The sequence below is a fragment of the Panthera pardus genome, unplaced genomic scaffold (genome assembly GCF_024362965.1).
Source record: "Panthera pardus isolate Hobbes unplaced genomic scaffold, ASM2436296v1 HiC_scaffold_17, whole genome shotgun sequence".
NCBI classification, from domain to species: Eukaryota; Metazoa; Chordata; class Mammalia; order Carnivora; family Felidae; genus Panthera; species Panthera pardus.
In genome coordinates, this window is record NW_026526732.1 from 13,682,161 (window position 1) to 13,705,743 (window position 23,583).

The following is a 23,583-nucleotide window of genomic DNA, read 5'->3' on the forward strand; positions in this document are numbered from 1 at the left end:
CTCTTCCAAACTGGAGCTCAAGATTTCAGACCAATGAATTCCAGAACAGGAAATTCAGCAGCAAACATTTTGGTGGAAATGTTAAGGGTTTCTCTGGCTCCTGCAATCTTCAAGGGCTTCTAAGGATATGGAACTCTAAGATTACCTTCTTCAGTATGCACAGTGCTGAGGGCTGACTGTATGCAGTACAGAAATGGGGTGATTCAGACTTGGAAAAAAACCCTGTTTCTCATTATGCTTAAGTTCTAGAGCTGTTTCGAAGGTTTGTTTCTCTGCGTACCTTCATGAGAGGAATATGAGACAGGGCCCATTAGAAATGGCTAGCCTCTTTTACCTGGGTTCTTTTAGTTACTGACAAACCCAGAAAGAATGTTTCTCTGCAAAGCTGAAGAAAGTGAGAGCGTTGCTTATTTTTCTATGACAACTAAAATACTTAAATCAGATAATCATTTAAATATTGATATAATTTTTAAAAATTGTTTACCTATATACCTATCAGGTAAACAATAAGCTCCAGGTGAACAAAACAATTTTCATATAAATCAGCTCTAATAAACTGTTTATAAAGCCAAGCATACAGTGATAAAATTCGACCTTCCTAAATGTTGTCTTTTCCTATGTCTTGTCTTTATCAGTGAATATGGAAGGACATGGTCAGTACCTCTGCTTTTCTGGGTAAAAATAATAATGAACTAACCACGTGAGTTAGTTTGGAAAAGACTTCGTTGTCTGTCCACACCTAACACAGCTGACCAATGTTATGACATAGAGCACTGTAAGATCTAAATGTAAATCACAAAATGAACCGGAATCTAGATCGGAGGTCTGCAAGCTACAGGCCCAGGACAAATCTGTCCTGCTGCACTGCTTTTTTTAATAAATAAAGATTCATTGGAACACAGCTACACCCATCATTTTGCTACCTGTTGTCCACAGCTACTTTTACACTATAAAGGCAGAGACGGAATGGTCAGTAAATCTGAAAATATTTATTATCTGGACATGTAAGGAAAATTTTTCAACCCCTGCTCTTGATCAACAACTTTACGATACACAAAAATCAGGAGGACCTATTGGGTGATACCAGTAAAACCAAAAGAGAAGCAGAAGGAAATTTTAAAAAACAGAAAAGGAACATTGGAAAAGGAAAAAGAATGGATTGAAAGATATCAAGAAGAGAAATGAGAATAAGAAAATAGGAAAAGAAAAAAAAGAAAACAAATCCCATTTTAGTTGTGGGTTGTACAGTGTCACTGCCTAATCAATTCTATAGAACCTCGAGTATCTGCACTAGAAGCTTTCTGATTTTAGTTTAACCGAAGAACATGTTATGTGGCAGTAAACTTTTCAGAGGTTTTGAGGGCAAAAAGGTATTACCGACCAATGGATGGTGTTCAATCGCGTATTCTCCAATACCGTATCAATTTGCTATTTGATTAATTATTGAATTAATCTGAAAAAAATATTTAACGAATGTTGCCAAGTTTCAGTTCCAGTCAGCTTATCTTTGTGACTATGAGATTTCTTAAATTTTAAAAAAATGTTTGTTTGTTTGTTTATTTATTTATTTATTTATTTATTTTGAGAGAGAGAGAGAGAAAGAGCGTGAGTGGGGGGAGTGGCATGATGGGGTGGGGGTGGGGGGGAGAGAATGTCGAACAGGCTCCATGCTGGCAGTGCAAAGCCCAATGCGGGGCTCGATCCTACGAACTGTGAGATCATGGCCTGAGCCAAAACCAAGAGTCGAGGGCTTAACCGACAGCCACCCAGGTACTCCACATTTAAAAAAAAAAAAAATTGAACAGTAATCATTCCCAAAATGCCAGGCTCATCAGTTCTTAGAAACAATTTTAAAATTGGGCTTTGAATCTGACAAAGCCTTAATAGCAGCTCCAATGGCACTGGTTTAATTTAAACTGACAATACTTTTTTTTTTTTTTTTTAAGTTGAACATTGATTCTCATTTCAGCTCTGTTTTTACGAAAAGAGTAAACATTTTGAATATACTAGAAGAAAAATACATCAGTGCAAGCTAAAACAGGCTTTGCTTAAAAAGTAGTGTGAGACACCATCACCCAGAAAGATGTTTGTCAGAGTAGTAAATATTCTTGGAAGATAATTTTGTGAGGGCTGACGCTATTATTTTAAATGCTTTTAATGAACATGCCTATAGAAAATTAGGGGAGGATCGTGGAAAGAGGTAGACAGACAAGGTCAAGGCTTTCTCCTATCACCCACTAGTCATTTGACTTTTGGTGAATCACTGTGTACTTCCTCGTGAGTAAAATCAAGTACGCCATGCCCTATTTTGTGAGGAGTTGTAAGAGATTAAGTAAAATAATTCACAAAAATCATTTATCACAGAACTTAGTATACAGCTAACCCAAATAGATCATGTATAGTTGCTTTTATTATTTTTTATATATCATGTCCTAATAAATACAAATTTGCTTTTTTGTGAATTTTAGAAATGATAAGACAATTGGAGCTATTTTCTTCTATGATAATACAAAGGAGTGAGTTGCTTCTATGTATTTGACTTTTTAAAATTCCACCTAGAAGTGTGATCATGCAGTGTTTTCTTTCTGTGTCTGGCTTTTCTTGCTTAGCATAAGGTTTGTCTTCCAGGTTCATCCATGGGGTAGCAAATGGCAGAAACTCCCTTTTTTAGAGGCTGGATAATATATCATTATTTATACATTTGTACTTATAGACGTGTAAAATCTCACAATTTCTTTTTCCACTCACCTACTGGTGGACACACGGTGTTTTCCCCTTATCCCTTGACTACTCGGAATAATGTTGCAATGAATGTAGGACCACAGATATCTCTATGAAGTACTGATTTTATTTACTTGGGGATTATACGGAGAAGGGTTGCGGGATCCTATGGTAGTTCTAATTTAGTTTTTTTGAGGAACCTCAGACTACTGTGTTAATTTACATTCTAACCAACGGCGTGCAAGGGGGCCACCTTTTCTATATACTTGCCAATAAGTGTTATCTTTTATTTTCTTGATAAAGGCCATCTTAACAGGTATGAGGTGATATCTCATTGTGGTTTTGATGTGCATTTCTGTGATGGTTAGTGATGCTGAGTACCTTTTCTTATTCCTGTTACCCATTTTTTATGTCTTCTTTGGAAAAATGTCTATTCAGGTCCTTTGACTATTCATCCATAAACACACTTCTTTGGAGAGTAATTGCTTCTAAACCTATTTTGGTTATGCTGGAGTCCTTTTGAATACTTCTACACTAGTGGCTTCTCTGGACGATTATCAGTTAATATTCCTTCCTCCTGTTTGTTAAAAAACAAACAAGCACAAAAAACACCCCAAATCCCACCATTTTACCTTTAGTGCTACCTGTTTAAAATATTTTAACTAGAAATCACCTCAGATATTTACACAATTTAAATAATACTAAAATGTTATATACATACATATATATATATATATATATATATATATATATATATATATATGTATGTATATATACACACTAGAAAAAGTCAGGCTAGAATTAGTATCTCTTAAATTTTATATAGCAAGATCTTTCCTAGAACTTCTCCCCAGGAATAATATTTTTGATTGAATGATTTGGGAGAAAACATTAGAAAGAAAAAATACAATCTATGTAATATGCTATGCTAAAGTAAAATTATTATATGAACCTATAGCATTATGAAAATTGGTGTTAGTTTGCAAAATGTGTTTAGTAAAACTGAGGCAGACGTTTTTTGAATTGTGAAATTATTACAACAGTAACCAAAAGTTTGTAGGAGTTCTGGTAACTGAATTTGTAGAATCAAACAGAAAACAAAAAAACCCTGGAAAATTAATAATATGAATTAATTCTAACATTTAGCGCAAATATGTGTTTGGGAAAATTATTCTCTTAGCAATCTTTATTATCAACTTTTGTCCACAAAAATTGAAAGACACAGAGATTTCAAATATAAATAACTTCTAAGTGATATGAAAACCAAAAACAAAAGCTCATGGAAAACTGAAAATCTTCTGATTTTATCTTTTAAGTTCTAGTGTTGAATATTTTCATGTTTTTGATTCTATTGTACAGTGTTTTCACATTTTTAAAACACCCTACCATTCATTACATTGACAATACCTTTAGATAGTTTATTTTCAGGAAAAAAATTTACCTTATGCACACATTATGTGAAATTTCTGCTGCTTACTACAAGTAACAGGTGTTACCTTTCATTATTCCCACTTTGTTTCACAATTTTTAAGTCTATAAACAATGTTTTACCAGCTGTCTTATAACATACAAGACATAGGTATGTCTCTTACAAAAAACAGCACTTTAAAGAAGCCTACTGATCTGCTATTTCTCTCCGTTGAACAAGAGCCTGAAAAACCAAATTTGAAATTTTGAAAAATCACATTCTTTCATCCATGTAATGAAAACAATTATGTAAGCCATCCTTACTAGGGCTTCAAAAACTGAAATTCAGCACTTAGATCTGAGATTCATTACCTTATAGACCTAAAGGGACCTTTGATGTTATACTGCTCTATTTACGAATGTCTTGGGGCACTTTTGAATTAAAACAAAACAGCCAACTCACTTAGTTGTCTTTTCAAAAAAATAAGAGTAATGTTATCTCCAGGAGAAGGAAGTTTTTTTAGTTACTACACACAGATCAAGAAAATATTTTTGGTGGATTTAGGCATGTTTCAACCAAACAAAACATGAATATTAGACATTTGGCTTTGTCTGTTGATGATTGCCTTTTAATTTTAGAAATCAGAAATCTTTTGGAAAAAAGAAATCAGAAATCTCCTTTTCTTTTTTTTATCATTATAAGGGTGATTTATTATGTTTGTTTAATGATAATATTCTATATTTCTGTTTTAATTATTGCTATTCTTCTTCTTTTCACTATTTTTCTTAATAAACCACAATTTCTTTTACTTTCATAACTTCTAATATTTTGAGATGTAATATTAATTTATATTAAAAGCTGATTTATGTTTTAAAAATGTCTTAGGCTTATATTTCTGTATTTTTAAGCTCAAATATAAAATAGTTACTTTTTAAAATTTAAATTCAAGTTATTTAACATACAGTGTACTGTTGGTTTCAAGAGTAGAGCCCAGTGATTAATCACTTCCATATAACACCCAATGCTTATCCCAACAAGTGCTCTCCTTAATGTCCATCACCCATTTAGCCCATCTCTCCCACCTCTCCTCTAGCAACTCTCAGTTTGTTCTCTGTATTTAAGAGTCTCTTATAGTTTGGCTCTCTCTCTGTTTTTATCTTATTTTTCCTTCCCTTCTCCTATGCTCATCTGTTTTGTTTCTTAAATTCCACATATGAGTGAAATCATATGTTGTCTTTCTCTGACTGACTTATTTTGCCTAGCATAATACGCTCAAGTTCCATCTATGTTGCTGCAAATGGCAAGATTTCATTCTTTTTGATTGCCAAGTAATATTCCATTACATAGATACAGATATAGAGATAGATATATAGATATAGATATAGATATATAGATGATATAGATATAGATATACAACATCTTCTTTGTCCATTTGTCAGTTGATGGAAATTTGAGCTCTTTCCATAATTTGGCTATTGTTGATAGTGCTTCTATAAACATCAGGGTGAATGTGCCCCTTTGAATCAGCATTTTTGTATCTTTTGGATAAAAATGTCCCAACAAACAAGACTCCTGGGCCAGATGGCTTCCCAGAGGAATTCTACAAGACATTTAAAGAAGAGTTAATACCTATTCTCAAACTGTTCCAAAAAATAGAAATGGAAGGCAAGCTTCCAAACTCATTCTATGAAGCCAGGATTGCCTTGTTTCCAAAACCAGAAAAAGACCCCACTGAAAAGGAAACTTATAAGCCAATATCCCTGCTGAAACTTGATGCAAAAATTCTCAACAAGACACTAGCAAATTGAATTCAAGAGTACATTAAATGAATTATTCACCATGATCAAGTGGGATTTATTTATGGCTGCAGGGCTGGTTCAATATTTGCAAATCAATCAAAGTGATATACCACATTAATAAAAGAAAGAACAAGAACTGTATGATCCTCTCAATACATGCAGCAAAATCATTTGACAAAATATAGCATCCTTTTTCAATAAAAACCCTCAAAAAAGTAAGGATACAGGGAACATACCTCAACATCAGAAAGGCCTTATATATGAAAGACCCATAGCTAATATCATCAATGGGGAAGGATTGAAGGCTTTCCCCCTTAGGTCAGAAACACAACAGGGATGTCCACTCTCACCACTGTTTTTCAACATAGTACTGGAAGTCCTAGCCTCAACAACCAGACAACAAAAAGAAAAAAAAAAGCATACAAATTGGCAAGAAAGAAGTCAAACTTTCACTCTTCACAGGTGATGTGGTACTCTACGTGGAAAACCCAAAAGACTCCACCAAAAAACTGTGAGTACTGATACATGAGTTCAGCAGACTCGCAGGATATAAAATCAATGTAGAAAAATTGGTTGCATTTCTATACACCGATAATGATGCAGCAGAAAGAGAAATCAAGGAATCGATCCCATTTACAGTTGGACCAAAACCCATAAGACCTAGGAATAAACCTAACCAAAGAGGTTAAAGATCTGTACACTGAAAACTATAGAAACCTTATGAAAGAAAGTGAAGAAGACACAAAGAAATAAGGAAACATCCATGCTTGTGGACTGTAAGAACAAATATTGTTGAGATGTCTATACTACCCAAACAATCTACACATTCAATGCAATCTCTATCAAATAACACCATCATTCTTCACAGAGCCAGAAAAGAGTCTCCTTAATGTTCCATTCTCCTACTTATACTAAAAGATTAACATGACTTTCACCAGATTTACACAACTCAAGATTAAATTGAGGAAAGATGGCTATAATTATATTTCTATAGTGAAGGAACTTATCCTGATATTTTTGAAAAATCCTTAAATTCTACCAGAACCTAACAAAAAGGCATAGAATACATTTCTCCCTCAAAGCTCTCAAAAGGAACTAAGACAAATTATATCTTGATACCTCATTTCTAGCTTCCTGGCTGTGAGACAATAAATTCCTATTGGTCTAAACCACTCAGTTTGTGGTACTTTGTCCTCACTGATCCACATTAATCCATCAAAGCAAGAAGTTGGAGTCTTGCTTTGTTAGATATTTTAAGAGATCTTATAATTTGGTTTATTAGTTCATCTCATATTTAGACAAGAGTTATAGATTTATTTTCTAAATTGTGTTAATATTGATAAAGTTTTATCAATTCTTATGGAAGCTAGGGAAGCCAATTTTATAGAGCAATAGAAATGGAAGTGTCAACATGTATTAAGAGTTGTCAATCATTTAAAAATATAAAAAGCATTAATTACTCCCATTAGGTCTTTAGAAAAGTGTAGTTGAATGTCCAAGTGATTTTGTGACTTTTTAAAATTTAGTGGAACAGGCTTTTCATGTTTTTCTTTACTTTTTCCTTAAAGTTGTAGCAATCACCTATCTTTACCCTTATTTAAAAAGATCCGAAGAGACACTAATTTTGAGTCATTTTATCATTGAAAGTGTTTCAATCTACAAAAGTTAACCATTGCATGCTAGAAATTTGGTTTCTTTCTATTCAAAAGCTTTCCTTGAAAGAGAAATTTATATAGGTAAAAAGACAAACCATATAACCAGAGAAGATTCTACCAATGATTAAAAAAACAACAAAAAACATGTTACTTCTTTGTTCTCATATGTCAGGAAATATCAGAAATTTAAGACAAACACAGATACACAAATTAAATAGAGACTAATAAGAAAATGGGTCCAGATTTCTTGTCCAGCTGACAGAGACTCAATTTCTGACATCTACCACATGTCAACTGTGTAATTCAAAAATCAGATTTCACCATGGTTGTCACCAGAAACAGACTTGATCATAAATAGAGTTACTGAGTAGAGCTAAAAAAAAAACTCAGTTCTCATTCATGATATTTGCCAAAGGACCTAAACAAAACAAAGCCTAAGGCTTAGCTGGCATAGGTCCAGACAAGGTAAACCATCAAATTTCACATTTCTCTTGGCTTTCATGGCAGAACAGAGGTATACTATCACCTATGGAACCTATAGGAATGACTGTCAAAGATGATTCAGAGACAAGTGCAATTAGAAAAAAAACATCTTATGAAGAACACAAGGGAATCAGATTGCAGAAGAAGATTTGTCAAATATAAAACACAGCAAAGAAGAAATATAAATTAAGATGATTATTGAATGTACATTCATCAGCTCATGTTGACAAACAGTAATTTTTCAAATTATCATATATTCATAAATAATGTGTCTTCAAATATCAGGACATCAAGAATTAACAATAAACTCCTCTTTGTTAGGAAGTCCAGTTTAAAGGAAATATTCAAGATTTTATTATTGTGGGAACAAGAACCAATCAGAATGACTTCTTTATTTTTAGCTGATCATGGATATCCACACCCCCCCCCCCCTGATTGTGGTTTGTAAAGTATACAGTAGTTATATTAAGTGCAGGACAAAGTATTGGATTTTATTACCTCACAACCCACTACCTCTACTCCTTAGGCAAGTTTCTAACCTTCTCTGTGCTCCAGGTTTTTCACCTGCAAAAGTGAATGGCAAAAAGATTATCTTTCTCAGTGAGTTGTTATAAGGATTAAATTAGTGTTCAGCAAGGACTGCAATAGAGTAAGCAATATAAGAATGTATGTCCTTATTGCTATTATGTGGATGGAAATGAGCCAATGGAGAAGAGAAACTGATGATGCAGGAGAGGACAACTTCTGCAGTGATGTCCTTAAGTAGATGAAGATCGGCAGATGGGATCTAGTGCCCAAGTAGAAACAGGGCGGCGTGGATAGGGACATAGAAGATATGTCCATATAAGCATGAAACAAAGCACGATACGTGGGTGCAAAGTATACAGGAGATGTGGTAGAGGGGACTTTTCTCCAGACTGCTTGCATTTTCTCCACCAACTAAGAAGCATCTGGAAGTGAAAATAAGGAAGGCTGTATTAGAGGAGGGGAAGGTGTAATACTGCCATCTCAGAGACTAGAGTAAACTGACAGTGTAGTAGGACTCTGAAGGCAGAATCTGAAATACCAAGGATTGTGGCAGAGAAAACATTATTGACATAGTCTGAATATGTTATTTTTATGTTTTTTATGAGGTTTTAGATTCAAGACCAAATTCCACTTTATGTTGGACTTAAATCCTGTAAACTTTATAGAATTCCACCTTATAGAAGTGGCTATTATAATTTCTATTCTTTCTTGTATAGCATTATCCATTGGAAGATTTTGGCTACATTTCTAAAACTTCAAAAAAATTTCAGTGGATAAAAGCACATTATTTTATACGTATACCTGCTTTATGGATATCCATGAATTTGGTTTTAATGGTAAAATGCAACAATAAAGAAATTTAGCAACAGTGAGGGGCCCACCTGAGCTTACTGGTTATTAATGAAAAATGAAACCAGTCACACAGGTTCTATGAATAAGAAGACATTAGATACTTGGACCAAGATAGAGCTGAGAAAGTTAAAGTTACATGCAAGAAGTTCACATAGAGGTGAATTATATAATCTCAGCTGGATAGAAGAGGAAGCAGGAATATAAGTGGGTAAAGTTCAAATATGTTAGGATCAACGGATGATAGAAAGGACTTAGTTATTGACAATGGCCTGTTCTGGAAGTAAGAAGCTGAGCTAAGTTAGGGGATGATATTATGGAGAAAAGAAGGCAGGATCTGGGAGAACTGTATGTTGGATGAGTTATCCATATACATGTGGGAATATCGCCATCTTTATTTCAAAATAAAAATATTCAGGTGCTGGTGGAATCACATCTTTATGCATCCCTAACCTTAGAAAATGCGGTTCGGCTTATATTTTTATTTGTTTTTATTACTATCAGCTCCAGCTATGCCAGTCTTTTGAGAAGGAAAATTCATAGTGAGGTAGCCTTTTCACTCTCAAGATGGTACAGAGATAATAGTTTTTGATGTAATGAAGACTATAGGATGGAAATGAGTTCTGGATATTTCCCTCTTAACACTCAAGTTGTTCATTCTCAATGTACCCTGTATCTGTTGTCAAGTGTCTTCTTCAATCAGACAGTCAAGTGTCTTATTCCCTCCGAGAATAGTAATTCATTAATTTATTCTCCCTAAAGAATAAATTGTGAGGAGTTTGATATTTTTTAAGGACAGTAATTTGAAATTTCCATTAATAGCAGAAAAGCACTGAAAACCATAGGAGAATAGTAGAAAAAATAGTGATAAATCTCCTTGGGCTTTAATTTAAAATATTTAAAATGTTAAAAACAGATTTCATAAAATTCCTCTTTTCTTATATGAAATAGTATTTGGTAGGTCACTGATTATTTAGTTTGTAAAATAAAAGCTATGTAAAGCATTTCTAAACTTGACTAATGAAAAGAAATATTATAGACTCTTGTAAGAAAAATATTGTTTGAACAAGATCATTTTACCTATCTGTAGTGGTATTCTTCGCTCTACTTTGCTAAAGAATGACAGAAGAGAAGCCTGCACTCTTATTAGATTTTGTACTTTCATGTTCAAGAACCTATTCTTTGAAGCTGAATCTGAAATATAAAGTATTACTGCCAAGAGCATCATTGGCATAGCTTGGACATTTTGTTTATATTTTCAGAGTGGATTAGATTTGTGCCCAGTTTCCACTTGGTATTGAAAATAAATCCTGCCAACAGCTTCGAAGAACTGACTGTAGTGGATTTTTATTCTTTGTTTTCTTGTCTATATTTAATTAAAAACAAAGCAGTTATTTATCTACTGGGGCGTATTTATCCAGTGATAGTCTTTAAAAAATTTTTTAACCTTTATTTAGTTTTGAGAGAGAGAGAGACAGAGCATGAGCAGGGGAGGGTCAGAGAGAGAGGGAGACACAGAATTTGAAACAGGCTCCAGGCTCTGAGCTGCCAGTGCAGAGCCTGACGCGGGGCTCGAACTCATGAACCTCAAAATCGTGACCTGAGCTGAAGTCCGATGACTTAACCGACTGAGCCACTGAGGCGACCCCAGTGCCTTTTACTCTTCTTTTCTTTTAAGTTTTTATTTATTGGTCTTTTATTCTTCTTTTCTTTTAAGTTTTTATTTAAATTCCACTTAGTTAACATACAGTGTAATATTAGTTTCAGGTGTACAATATAGTGACTCAACACTTCTATACATCACTCGGTGCTCATCACAAGTGCCCTCCTTAATCCCCAATGCTTATTTAACCCATCCCCCCCCCCCCCCCATCTCCCTTCTGGTAACTACAGTTTGTTCTCTACAGTTAAGAGTCTGTTTCTTAATCTGCTTCCTTCTCTGTTTCCCCCCCCCCTTTTCTTGTTTGTTTTGTTTCTTAAGTCCCAAATATGAGTGAAATCATATGGTATTTATCTTTGATTGACTTATTTCACTTAGCGTAATATTCTCTAGTTCCATTCATGTTGTTACAAGTGGCAAAATTTCCTTATTTTTATGGCTGAGTAATATGCCATTGTCTATATGTACCTGACCTTCTTCATCCATTCATTAGTCGATGGGCAGCTGGGCTGTTTCCGTAATTTGGTTATTGTAGATAATGCTGCTATAAACACTGGGGTGAATGTATCCCTTTGAATTAGTATTTTTGTATTCTTTGGGTAAATACCTAGTAGTGCAATTGCTGGATCATAGGTTAGTTCCCTCACACGATATTTTAACTACAAACTTAAGCTCTTTAAAAGTAATTGTATCTGGGGGCGCCTGGGTGGCTGAGTCAGTTAAATGTCCAACTTCGGCCCAGGTCATGATCTCACAGTTGGTGAGTTTGAGTCCCGCATTAGGCTCTGTGCCAACAGCTGGGAGCCTGGAGCCTGCTTTGGATTCTGTGTCTCATTCTCTCTCTGCCCTTCCCCCACTTGTGCTCTGTCTCTCTGTCTCTAAAAAATAAATGTAAAAATATTTAAAAATATATAAAAAAATAAATAAAAGTAATCATATCTGGCAACAAACACAGTACTTTCCATATGTACCTAATTAATATGCTGTAATTTGTGTCAGTGCTGAAAAAAAGGTAGAGGAAATGTTGGCAGAACTATAAGAATTTCTGTAAACAATGACAGTTTATAGAACATTGTAACATTATAACTTCTTCATGCATAAACGTATAACATTTAAAATTAAACTGAGCTGGGGCGCCTGGGTGGCTCAGTCGGTTAAGCGTCCGACTTCGGCTCAGGTCATGATCTCGCGGTCCGCGGGTTCAAGCCCCACGCCGGGCTCTGTGCTGACAGCTCAGAGCCTGGAGCCTGCTTTCGATTCTGTGTCTCCCTTTCTATGCCCCTCCCCTGCTCATGCTCTCTCTCTCTCTGTCTCTCAAATATAAAATAAAACATAAAAAAATTAAAGTAAATTAAACTGAGCTACTCGTAAGCCATGAAACTGTTCCAATACCATTATGATGTTGCAGATGTTATTTTACTTTAATAATGGTGAAGTAATGTGAGTCATGATTTCATAACTAACTAAGCAACTTTATTAAGATAGCATTTACTGGATCTTCATATGCGTTTAAAACAAAGTCCATTATCTGGGGGTGCCTGGATGGTTCAGTTGGTTGAGCATCCGACTTTGGCTCAGGTCATGATCTCGCGGTTGACACGTTCGAGCCCTACGTCCAGCTCTGTGCTGACAGCTCAGGGTCTGGAGCCTGCTTCGGATTCTGTCTCCCTCTCTCTCTTCCCCTTCCCCACTCATGCTCTATCTCTCTCTGTCTCAAAAAATAAATGCATATTAAGAAAAATTTTTTTAAATAAAGTTCATTATCTTGACAAAAAGGCAAAATTAATTCTTGTCTGCATCCCCATATCATAATGGGCTTGACCTTTTGGGTCTTGTTTGATTAGAAAGAACTAGGGGCATCTCAGTGACTCAGTGGGTTGAGAGTGCACTTCCGGCTGAGGTCATAATCTCACGGTATGTGAGGTTGAGCTCCTGGTGACAGCATGGAGCCTGCTTGGGATGCTCTCTCCCTCTCTCTCCTCTCCTTGCTCTCTCTCTCTCTCTCTCAAACTAAATAAATAAAAACTTAAAATAAAAGAATAGCAAGCATGTTTTAAGTGTTAAATGGTATTATTAATTCTTTTAAATAAGTGAAGTAGTTGATAAAGTTTTCAACAGGCTAGTGAAACAATCACTGACTTTATTCACGTTTACTCCTTCTCCGATGTGTCAATCAGTCTGGTTACACAGAGTTAAAGAAGATGCGACACTTCCTCCCATGCAAAGAGTCCTTTATAGGAATGCATGATTTGCATAAGTATGCTCTTTTCACAAGGAAGTAAGGCATTTTGCCTCTTGAAATCTCTGTGAAATATCATGGATTAAGTTTGCCTACAGCAAGGACAAAAACCTAAAAAAAAAGAGTTTTATTTCATGAAATGGCCCTGTCTGGACAATAATTTTCTCTTCCGTATTCACTGTATATAAGGAATCTCTTTTATGCATTTTATTTCTTCTTTCATCTTCTGTATGAAGCCAGGATTGGCTACCATATGTTCACTTTCTGTAGGTAATGGGCCAACCCTCTCAGCAGGTCCTTGAGTATATTTGAGCCCCTTTCTTGGTTTCTTATGGCACACTCTGGGCTGTGGACAGAGAACCACATTTTCCCAAGATCTTCAGGAGTCTTTGACATAATCTGAAAAGGTGGCTTTCCCTTTTCTGGTGAGAGCTTAGAAGAAATTCCTCTTCTATCTCATTAAAAAAGTGGACATCTACTCTCTTGCTGGAGGTAGAGAAACATTCACATATCCTTAAACACAGTCAAATCTGTGGATTCAAATCTGCTTAGTTATCTTTTTAAGGAGGCTGATGAAATTAGTTGTTATATGAGAATCATGGTTGGCGACAGGTTGATAGCGATAAGGACTGGAGGGAAAGTATGACTTGCTTCTTAATTTCTACTTTTGATCACCATGAAGGAAGACGCTGTAATCCATATTACACTTTGAAATCACGGCAGACAGAAATTCATAAGGGGCCTCAAATAGTACTTTCACTTGATATCAAGTGTTATACAGGAGGAAAACATTAGCTAATACAATAACTTCCTAAGTTTGTTCGTTCCATTTTTCACACACCAGTTCTCTACCTACATAGCACGGTACTGTTTTAATGGCTCAGTTCGACTTTTAACAGCTCTCACCAGCGTCATGAGCTTCTAGAATTAGAAGAATAGAGGCAAGAAACAAAAATATGTTTGTACTGCTTTCATTTTTACCTATGTTACCTCTACTGGTGCTTTTTATTTCTGCACGTGAATTTGAGTTACTATCCAGTGTCATCTTATTTCAGTCTGAATGTGAACAAAACTGGTGTTGCGGGCTGAATCATATTTCTCCAAAATTTGTATATGGAAGTCCTAGCCCCCAGAATGTACCTCAGAATGTAACCATATTTGGAGATAAGTTATTTAAAGAGGTAATACAGTGGGTCTTAATCCCATATAACTGGTGTTCTCGTAAGAGGACACTTTGACATTAATCCAGTGTTCCTATTGCTTTTATGGAGGGAAGGATTTTAATATGAATGCCAGCTTGGGATTTAAATTGTCTCTTCAATGATTTTAATTCTGCTTTCTCCCCAGCACCAAGGCCAAGACAGGCTGTATGTGTGTGTGTTTGTGTGTGTGTGTGTGTGTGTGTGTGTGTGTGTGTGTGTGTAGGTTTTATTTACTGTTTACATTCACTTTTAAAAGAAGGCTATAACTCATGAGATCCACATGTATGCATGTATATTCGTTTATCTGCATTTTCAGGAGGGAGCACTAGGCTTTATCACATCTTCCCTTTTTCCCTCAAAGCCAGAAAAATGGAAGGTCAATGCCACAATGATTGGGCCCCTCAACACTTGCTTTTTTCTCTAAGCTTTCCATTGATTTGACTTCTGTCCTTTATTCATCCTTCAAATTCTTGCCATTTATGCAATCCTCTTACTAGGTAAAGGGCACTTTTTCCAGGTTCAGAGTTGACTTGTTTAGAGCTGTTCAAACTTTCTCATGCACCAAACTGTCAGAAGTAGAAGTCAGAAGTAGACCTTTATTTTTAATGAACAATATTCCCTAAAACTTCTCCTCTCTTGTTTCATCTCCCGGTAGCAATAAAACTTTAAAATCAAAGTCTCTAAATTAATTTTGCAGTGATACTTCTTTTTCACTTGGCATAGTGTTTATGCCAATGCTACTGTTCAGAAGCACCAAGCATTTTCCATTTACATTTAGTTATTTCCTCTAATCTTTAGAAGAAAATCACTTAAGTAAGGAAGGTGTCCTTGACTTGATCGGTTGCATAGTGATGAGTAGCCATGACTAGTAGAAAGCAATCTTGGTCAGAGATTAAATGTGGCCATCATCACTTACATGTGTAGATTAATATATTCATGTATATTATACTTTTTGCTCACTAGACAAAGATAAGCCAATATTACATTTAGATATTCGTCTAGTCCAGAGGTATAAAATTTTATCTATTATACATATCTTGCCACTTTTGCTTTTCACGGACATTGCAATTATAATAGATCAATCTTGACTGTTTTACCTTCTATATTCAGGCATGGCCTTCTAAGCCTTCTTAACATGGTATACCGGGTGGTCTCTGGTAATTGATCATAGTTGGCACAACATGTGAAACTGCCATCCATAATTGTTGACTACCATGTTAGCATTTAGATTTTAAAATTCTGCAGAGAATGGCTCCTGGGTGGCTCAGTCGGTTAAGTATTCGACTTTTGATTTCAGCTGAGGTCATGATCTCAGGGTTCATGAGATCAAGCCCTGACAGCACAGAGCCTGCTTGGAATTCTCTTTCTCCCTCACTCTCTGCTCATCCCCTGCTCACTCTCACTCTCTCAAAATAAATAAATAAACATTTAAAAAAATTCTACAGAGAAATAACCAACTCTGTTAAGGTATCTAAAAACAAAGTCATCTCAAATTGTTAAAACCAGAACTATTTTATAAAGGTATTTTTACTCCTATTGATTTGTCATATTTTGTCATCATTTTTTAAGATTTATTTGTTTTTGAGAGAGACATAAGTATTTAAAAATTATATGATATAGTCTAGCTCTTTCACTTGTAATCACATATAATGAAAACTTCTTGGTTCAAGTTCCTAAAGAATGAACCCTGGGTGACAGGTGTTGGAATAGCTTGGCAATGAAGGTCCAATGCATATTGTTGCCAAGTCTGGGAAAACTACAAATTGGCACAGAGTTGAGTCTGAGATGAGAGAATTGGTATTATAAGAGGCACCTAAGATAGATTGCCAAGATTTCATTTGAAGATGCTGTAAACTTTGCAAAAGAGATCCTAAATATAGAATTGTAAAGTTAAGCATGGGTCAGGATTTAGGAAAATAGCCAAGGTAGGAGGAGATCAGATTTTCTGCACTGCCTTTGTAGGGTGACTGGACTTACCTAAATGATACCTCTCTTAATGGAGATATGCTTTTAAAAAACCATGAGGCACTTTATAGCTTTTGTCCTGTAGAATCTTATCTTAGGCAACATTTAGAATATCCTTCATAACATATCTCATATATAATGTGTAAAAACTCTTTGACAATACAAAATATCATCATTTTGGAGGCACCTGGGTGGCTCAGTCGGTTAAGGGTCTGACTTCAGCTAAGGTCACAATCTCACGGTCTGTGAGTTCGAGCCCCACATCGGGCTCTGTGCTGACAGCTCAGAGCCTGGAGCCTGTTTCAGATTTTGTGTCTCCCTCTCTCTCTGACCCTCCCCCATTCATGCTCTGTCTCTCTCTGTCTCAAAAATAAATAAACGTTAAAAAAATATCATTTTTATTTTACAAGTTTATCCGAGTAGCTCTGCTACATGAGCAACAAACATCTCATCACATTGATGGATGTGTTAAATAGAAACACATTTGAGAGCTTAATTACTCTTCTTCTCATATGTAATTAACTAAAAGTTATTTTCAATTTTGGCTCCTGAAGTATTTACATTTTTTTTAATGTTTCTTTATTTTTGAGAGAGAGAATACGAGTGGGGAAGGGGCAGAGAGAGACACACACACACACACACATAGAATCCAAAGTAGACTCCAACTCACTAACCATGAGATCATGACCTGAGCCAAAGTTGGACGCTAAACCAACTGAGCCACCCAGGTGCCCCCAGAAGTATTTTGGCTTGTCAAGATTCTATATGGTATCACTATGGAAGGCATTGCCTCTTCTTTTTGACATTTTAAAATTAATTATTCTCCCTCTGGTTGGTTGTGTTCCAAACTGTGGTCCTGAATCTCAAAATAAAAAATATATTATTGAATTAAAATATTAGATATATGAGATCAAATCCAGATAATATTCAATTATAGATAAGTCAGTCAGATAAAGACAAATACCATATGATTTTATTCATGTGGAATAAAATAAAAACAAAACAAAGAACAAAGAAACAAACAAACCAAAACCAGACTCTTAAATACAGAGAACAAACTGGTAGCAGAGGGGAGAGGAGAGGGAAACATATCAGTGAAGAGAAATAGAAAATTATTGAGTGTTTCCATGATGGAGCATTGTGATGGACTCATTTAATTGTGAAAAAAAGAGACATTTTCCCTGCCTTCGCAGAGTTTATAATCTAGTAAAGAATACGGAAAATAAAACAGATAATTACAATAAAGGTTGATGTCAAAGAATAACAAATCTGGATTCAAGTAAGTAGAGTCTTTATTAAAAGGATAATTGCAATAATAGGACAGAAATACTGTAATAGATGTAGGGAGACTTTGGCAATAGGGAGAGACTTCTGACCGTAAGAGTTAAAATTGTTTCAAAGGGCGGGCAGAAAATGGCTTTTCTTTTATTCAGAGGAGTAGTAAATAAGGCAAGAAAGAGCCAGGTAGGGGGATGGGAGTGAGGAGGCATGATTGCAAAGTAGATGTTTTTTCCCTAGGATCAGTGATTCTATCCTCGGGAATTCTTTAGAGATCCTTTAGAAAGGACTGTTGTGTGTTCCAATGCTCTAGGGCGGGCCAAAGTTCAGGAGTCTGGGGTAAGGAGAGAAACGATTAAAATTTGGTCAAGTTACTGGACATTTTGTTCTGACTGATCAGTACAAACAATTGAGTTCCTTGGTTTTGAAACAAAGAATGGGCATTTGGAGGGGCTGTGTCTGGCCTTTCCCTACGTAAACAAGAGGGACTCTCCGTGAGTTTTAAATAACTCATATGGGTATGTGTAGTTCTTTGCACTAAATCATTTTCCAGAACACAAAGGGTGGGAGGATTTATTTAATGGTCCCTGCTTTCCAGGAACACGGTACTCAGGTAAATTTGTTCCTATCATTCTACATGGTCCATAATAAAAACTACACTGGCAGAATTGCAGAGTGCTATGGGAACACAAAGAGGAAGTCTGGGAGGAAGTGAGTCTAAACTCTGATTCTAAGAATCAGTAGGACTTAAAAAGGACAGAGGGATCAATGAATTAAAAGGCAAAGTGCAGGGGTGCCTGGGTGGCTCAGTCAGTTAAGCTTCCTACTTCAGCTCAGGTCATGATCTCGTGGTTTGTGGGTTTGAGCCCCGCGTCTGGCTCTGTGCTGACAGCTTGGAACCTGGAGCCTGCTTTGGATTCTGTGTCTCCTTTTCTCTCTGCCCCTACCCCACATGTGCTCTGTCTCTCTTTGTCTCTCAAAAGTAAATAAATGTAAAAAAAATTGTTTTTTAAAAAGGCAAAGTGCATATCATTTACAGGCAGAGTAAATGACCTTGTAGATGGCCTGTTTGAAAGAATGAAAAATACTTTCTCCATAGATTCATGAACTTGCACAGTTAGGTTTCCAGTTTGTGTGTGTGTCCTTGCAAATATAGCTTCATGTAACCAGAGGCATTTGAGAACCAAGGAGTATTTGATGCTCATCCAGAGGATGTAGTCAACGACAGGACTTCAGGCCCTGGTAATGAGGCTGACATGAATTATATGGGCACCAAGGCTGAACATCAAAACACAGCCCTGTGTTAGGTAAAGCGAGGAGCATATGCATGGCTGAGACACAGGCAGTGAAGGCAGAAAGTAATGGAATTTGGCTTCTCCAGCATCTTAACTCCTGAATCTGGGTGGGAAGAGTGTTGGGGAGAAGAGCACGCAGTTTGGATCAGCAGATCCCAAGCCTGGGGGAAAACAGCAACAACAACAACATTTATTTCAAGACATTTATTGTACTGTTAGGACTCTATCTCCTAAATGGTTTCCCACTTCACTCGGATTTAACCCAGGATTCGAGGCAGCATTTTGCCATCAGTGATGATGCTTAAGCAGAGTGGTGGACAGTTTGTATGTATTATACTCATTCAATCCTCCTGCCAACTTTTTGCATAAGCACCATCGTTACCTTCCTGTGTTTAGTGGTAAAGAAAGTGGGAACGGAGAGATTTAATGACTTGCTCAGTGTCTCTGGGTCACTAATGATGGAGCTGGGCTTACGAACTCAGGCAATCTTGCTCCTGACTCAGCTCTTTAGCGCCACAACCATGTTGCAACTGGCATCCACACGCCGTGTTGACCAAAATCAGACAGACAAAGGGATTTACTCTGGGCTTGTAGAGATGTGATCTAGTCTAAAGATGAGAGCGCGCCTTGACTCAGGTCCTGGGGCTCTTTCCCGAGGTCTGTGACTCAAAATACATTTACTAGAATGGAGGAGAGAAGACATCAATCCTTTCCAAATGCAAATGGTTCTTGATTGATTTCTATGTCATCAAATCTTCAATGCTCATTTTTCAACTCTTTTCTGGCACCAAGACGAAGATAGAAAACCTTAAATACCCCTAAAGAGAAGATAAAAAGCACTGGGAAGAGAAGAATGCAACAAGGAAGGACCTTCCCCTCTCCCAAGTACAGTCTAAGTTGGGCTCAGTTCGACGAGCGAGTCTGTAGTCAGTTTGCTGTATGTCACAGCTGCTGCTGCTATGAGGGATGGGATGGATGGCCCTATCTCTGATTCTCACAGTGTCTCCAGAGTAGTAAATCTGCACTGATATGTGTTATCTGCATTCAGTTCCAACAGACCTTCAACCTTTTAGAACTCTGAAATAGTACTTTGTGTCTGAAGACAAAATATCTTAGGATACTCTTTCCCTTTGGATTTTTATGGAAGTCAAGTTTTGAAACAGCTGATCCTTCAGGAATTACAAGGAGATGCATCGTCAGTCAACTGACTGAGCTACCGACTCAGTTTGTTTTTCTCTTTCCATGAGACTCTTGATTTGAGAATGCTTGAACACAGTCCATAGAGTTCTAGTGCATTTACTTTGATTTCATAGCAACTTTGATCTGGGGGCATAACAAGAGGGATTCTGTCAAAGCTTTAAGAACTCCTTCACCTAGCAACCATTATATCCCTCTTTCCCACAAACATTGTTTTAATATTTTTCTACTGAACCTACTTTTTATTTAGGTCTTAGAAAAATATGATGTCTGACCTTAAAAACCAATATAAAAATGTGATTTTGCCCATAGAAGAGGCATAGAATGCACGATCACAGGGAGGCTATGTTTGTGCCAGGCAACTCTTTTATACTTTGAACTTATTTCTGGCCCTCATAGGCATAGCAAAAATGCTTTACTGTGTCTTTTAGGTGACTTTACCATTCTCACAGAGCTTGTTAAATATCTCTGCCTTTAACAGCACCCTGCCTCAGGAAGTTAAAAAAAAAAAAAAGTACAACCAAGTCTGGCAAAATTACAGTGTTGTTGCAGGTGAAGCAGTCCTCAGCTGTCAGCAGCTCAAATTTTTAAAAAATTTTTTTAACGTTTATTCATTTTTGAGAGACAGAGTGTGAGTGGGAGAGGGGCAGAGACAGAGAGGGAGACACAGATTGGAAGCAGGCTCCGGGCTCTGAGCCATCAGCACAGAGTCCGATGCGGGGCTCAAATTCACAGACAGAGACATCATGACCCGAGCTGAAGTGGGACTCTTACCCAACTGAGCCACCCAGGCGCCCCTCAACTGTGTTTTAAAACTAATATTTATTTGCAGAATTACAGAAAAATATACGAAAGAATGTAATACACATTTAGCGACTGTACCTAAATGAACAGTTGTTAGGACTATATTATGTTTGCCTCATGTCTTTAAATAAAAATTATATTTACACATGCACATATATTTATATAAGGTTGAAATTTCATATATCCTCGATTTCCAAAATTTCCCTTCATCTCCATATCCCCAGTCCCCTGGTAACCACTGTCAAAAATATCATGAGTTTCCTGTTAAGCCAGTTTTTATACGCTTTCATATCCCTACAGGTGACTATAAATAAGGCATATTTTTGCACGTTTTGGCTTAAAAAAAAAAACCCAATACATAAATTGTATATATCATTCTATAATATTCTTTTTCTTTCAACATTTTGTTTGTGAAATCTGTAAAATACTCCAATCTTTTTACAATTACTAATGTCTCTTTAAAACAAGCACCGATAGTAGTGTTAATAAATGGGCTCTGCAATATTATTATTACAAATCGCATTAAGCGGGTAGATTTTCTGCAGGTAAGAATTATAAAAAGAACATAACGGGAAGTGTGGCCGAACCACGGAGCCAAGATGGAGGGGTACAGATGCAGTGTTCCATACTAATGCTAATCATTATGGAAATGCTGACTTGAAGGATATTTTAGAGGCCAGCTGCTCAAGAAAATGTTACTATGCTCTAATGGAGGGAATCTCCTGGGGTAGTGATCTCAATTTGTCATCTCCTGAGGCTGGCTTTGCCCAAGTTTTGAAATGAGAAAGACATAATTGAGAGTGGCTGTAGCCATCTTGAGACCACCTCGGGGCACGTTGTATGAGCCCCCAGTTGGCCACCCTGTTTCGGATGCTGTCCTTTGGAAAGCATGGTGTTAATGGATGCAGTTTTAATGTGAATACTATTAGACAAGGCTGGGGGCTGTGCAACCCCCTGTGAAAAAAGGATGTCAGGCCATCTCAAAATATCAAGTATTTGTGAAAACTTACATGTACATATTATTTTTACCAGCTGCAAATGTATTTCTACAGATATAATAGGGGATCTCCGTTTGCCTGAAGTTCCATTTTCTGCCAAAATGTTGAGAGATGCACCACTCGAAGCAATGATAGGTGAATGACCCACGTCTCATGTCTCAGATGACCTTATGAACTCGAAATTGAACTTTATCCTTTCTTGGCCTTTTATAAGAATTATTTACTCAGAATTGTATTCTCCTTGAATTTGAATTGCTGAAATGCGGGAGAAACAATAAACCTAAATCATTTACTACAGTTAAAATTTCAGGAACTAAAATTTTTCATTTGAATACGGACAGACAAGAGGGTACCCCATCCTTTTTCACAGCCCTACAAATTTCTATCCACCCTTCAATACAACATCTCACATCTAAACTCTTTCCTAAGAGCTGCTGAAGTCTCTCCTGCCCATATGATGTGTGTGCTGCTTCCTCTGGGCTCCTGTTGCATTATGTTATCTTGTGAAATTTTTATCTCCTAACAGTTTTGTTTTCTGTCTTCAAGTTATTTACATATTGTGTATAAAATATGCATCTTATTCTACTTTAAATTACTTGTGGGAAGGAACCCCATCCATTAATCTTTGTATCCTTTACAGTGTTTAGCACAATACTAGACAAGTAGTAATGACCTGGTAAATAGGAATCAAATGTACGAATGAGCGAGTGAATGCCTGAGGATAGGTACTTTAACAACAGTAATCTTTAAATACATGCAAAGTATTTAGTCTTCTTAAATAAATAGTTTTATTCAAATTGATTACCAGGTTAAATATACTATTAGACACTCCTAAAAATTAAAAAAATTTTTTTAGATTTATTTATTTTTGATAGAGAGACAGAGCACAAGTGGGGGAGGGGCAGAGAGAGAAAGAGACACAGAATCCAAAGCAGGCTCCAGGCTCCGAGCTGTCAGCACAGAGCCCGACGTGGGGCTCGAAATCATAAACTGCGAGATCATGATCTGAGCTGAAGTCGGACGCTTAACTGACTGAGCCACCCAGGCGCCCCAACGCTTCTAAAAATTTTAAAGTATAGACAACATGCTTTTTTAATGTCACTTATAAATATATAGTAGTTAATATCAAGAATATATATGTATGTGTATATATATATATACACATATATATGTGGAAAGAGAGAGATGAAATAGCAATTAAAATCTAAAGTTAATTAATAATGAATGTAGTGCCTACTGTATGCTAGTTGCTTAATTAAGCACTTTTGCTACATCATTTATTCTATACTGAAAACATTTTATATGGGGCACCAGGGTGGCTCAGTTGGTTAGGCGTCAGACTTTAGCTCAGGTCATGATCTCACAGTCTGTGAGTTCCAGCCCCACCATGGGGCTCTGTGCTGACAGCTCAGAGCCTGGAGCCTGCTTCGGATTCTGTGTCTCCCTCCCTCTCTGCCTCTCCCCACTCATGCTCTGTCTGTCTGTCTCTCTCTCAAAAATAA